Below are 2,824 nucleotides of genomic sequence, written 5' to 3' on the forward strand. Positions count from 1 at the left end.
CACAAGTCAGCCTCCAAATCTGTGGCACACAACATAGAGCCCATTTGCTATTTTTTAATAATTTATAGCCCATTTGCTAATTCTTAAATAATTTATTACAGCCCATTTTCTGCCCAGGACCAAGGTCAAAAAGTTCAACCTTATTTTGCATATTTTGGTGGAGTCAGAACTGTTATAATCCCGAAATGATAAATGTTTTTTTAAGAACTTATTGATTTGCCAAAAAATCGTTTTGTTCTTGTAAGCAAATAAGACGTGGGACAATTGAGTTGGTTTAAGGGAAAACCAGTGGTAAAAAATTAGCGCTGGGAGAGAAAACAACAACAAAAATAAGGATGTAAATATGAAAAGGGAATTTATGTATTTTCAATATAATGATACGTGTATATGAACTAGTAAAACTATAGGTAGAGATTAGAAAATGGATGTAGGACATGCGTTCAAGAAGAAAATAGAACTGGGCTGTGTGTTTGATTCAGTTAAAAATCTGCCTGCGGATGTTGTAAGACAAAATATAACTAACGCTGGCGGGCCAGAGGCCAGTAGATACCTGCTGGATCTTTGTGCCCCGTTGTCGTCATGGGTTGGGCTTGTTAAAAACAAAACCAAGCTTGGGCTGTCTACAGCCCAGTTGAAACTTGCTCGACCTGAAAAAACAATTTACCTGCTCAATAAATGAGAGAATTCTGCAAGTACAGACTGATAACTGGGATGCAGCAGGGATATTGGTTTTTCATCGTGATAATAAGTGCATGCACTTGTTTCGAAAAAATTGGAGAACTGGGAATTCGAACGGCAGGTGCTTATGCTACCCATCAAATAAAAATCAGGTGCCTAAAAATTTGTTTCGGAACAAATGAGCCAGCTTTATATCCACGTCGACCCTCGGCATGATGGTTGGAAGCAAATGCCAAGATCATACCAAAATATCATTAACAACAATACCAACTTGCGGACGACAAGGTAGTACAAGTACCAATACCAAACTAACTTATAATATTTTTACTCCAGGCCCTAGTGTTCGTCTGGTAGAAAATCTCGCGGAGGACCAGCTCCCGCTCCTTCTCTTGCTCCAGGTCCCCAAGGTGGTACTAGTGCATCACCCAGTTGGTCCTCTATTGGTCGAACTTCTTGTTGGTGTGCAGCACCAGAACCATTTTGCTACCCGTCTGCCGGCCGTTAACCATCACCGGCAAGGTATTGTCGGTCTTGTGCTACATCGCATGCATGCCGCACTCCGACTGTATCTTGCGACGTGTCCACATGCCCCTTTTGAACGCCCTGGAATTGCGCTAGAAGAAATGCTTGCTTAGGCCACTCATTGTGATACCTGCAGTATTGTCGAATACAGGTTTTAGTGTACGTAGTTGGCATTTTCATACCATCTTTGGCATGTTGCAGTCACTTGTTTCACTTTTTATTAACTGTCAAATTGTAATTGCTTCACCAGGTCTGCGTCTAAAAAAATAGAGCTATAAACAAAGGAATATGTTTGCGCAAGTAGACGGGCAATCGGTGTCTTACCTGGAAGTTTCTCAGGATGGGTGTAGCATATTTCGTGCTCGTTGTCTATGGTTGGTATGAACAAATCGATGAGAGGGTGAGATCTTGCGCTATCAGCACTCACTTTGGCCTCAAGGTGCTCGATCAGCTCCTGATCCGTGGGATCGAACTTGATGCTAGCCGGCAGCACCGGCCAATCCTTCTTCGACTTGCATCGGTTAATTCCAGTTATATGGTACTCAATGTATGATCAATCAACTGTTTTAAGTGAATGATGAAAGATTTTGACAGATAAGTGGTAATCCAAATCTGAAGTCCAGAATACCCGAACACACCGCCGGATTCTTGTGTTACCTCACGCGCAGCATGTTGTCATGTCAATTCAATGTGTGGACATGATGAATAATTTGACCGATGTATACTAGTACTGTTACTGTACTACTTACTAGTCGTATTTAGTGTCACATTTTAACCATAGGTTTAACTAACAAGTATGCACTTGAAGCCTAATTGACATATATATATATATATATATATATATATATATATATATTGCTTTTGCACAACATCTCCATCATCATTATCAGTACATCCTACGCAGGTGAGTTAGGATGCACTTGATCCCAGAAAGGTATCTATCCTTCAAACCAGAGGAGTGCTTCAAACTAACAACAATACATAATATCCGACAAAAGAGGGTCGTGGTATAGCAGCAGAATACATGGCTCAGTCTAGATATCAGTACGAATCAAGTTGTGCATATTTGTTGTTGGCATGAACCACATCGCTGCATGTCGGGTTTGCAAAAGCCATCCATCGCATGGAAGCTTGATGCCTTTGACACACTGAAGATTATCTGGCAATAGGTTGTGTCGACGAATCTCTGGATATGGTGATTCATGAACCCATGGTATGATGTGTAAACACAGTCCCCCATGGCGAATGGAAGTTGCATAGCAGGGCAATCATCGCCGGTGATATGATGAATGATTGGTTGGATGATCGGATAATTGAGCCCGAGGAACATGGAGTGGTTGCCGAGGCTGTAAACCCGCCTCCAGTTGAATACACCTGGCCCAATGAAGCTGGGATCTTTCTCGAACACGAAGCAGCCATAGCCATCAATGTCATGAACGCCCCAGGCATTGTACTGCATGTGGTTTGATGTAATGGTTTGGTCAATTTGGTACGTTCGAATGAGCATCAAATGACCGCCGTCAGCTAAGCGAGCGATAAACCACCACCCATCGGCTGGTATGATTCCAGGTCCTGGAATCATGAAGGCCAGCGCATTTGCGTCTGCTGCAACAGTTCAAATTGG

Source organism: Triticum dicoccoides, chromosome 7B, assembly GCF_002162155.2.
Source record: "Triticum dicoccoides isolate Atlit2015 ecotype Zavitan chromosome 7B, WEW_v2.0, whole genome shotgun sequence".
Taxonomy (NCBI): domain Eukaryota; kingdom Viridiplantae; phylum Streptophyta; class Magnoliopsida; order Poales; family Poaceae; genus Triticum; species Triticum dicoccoides.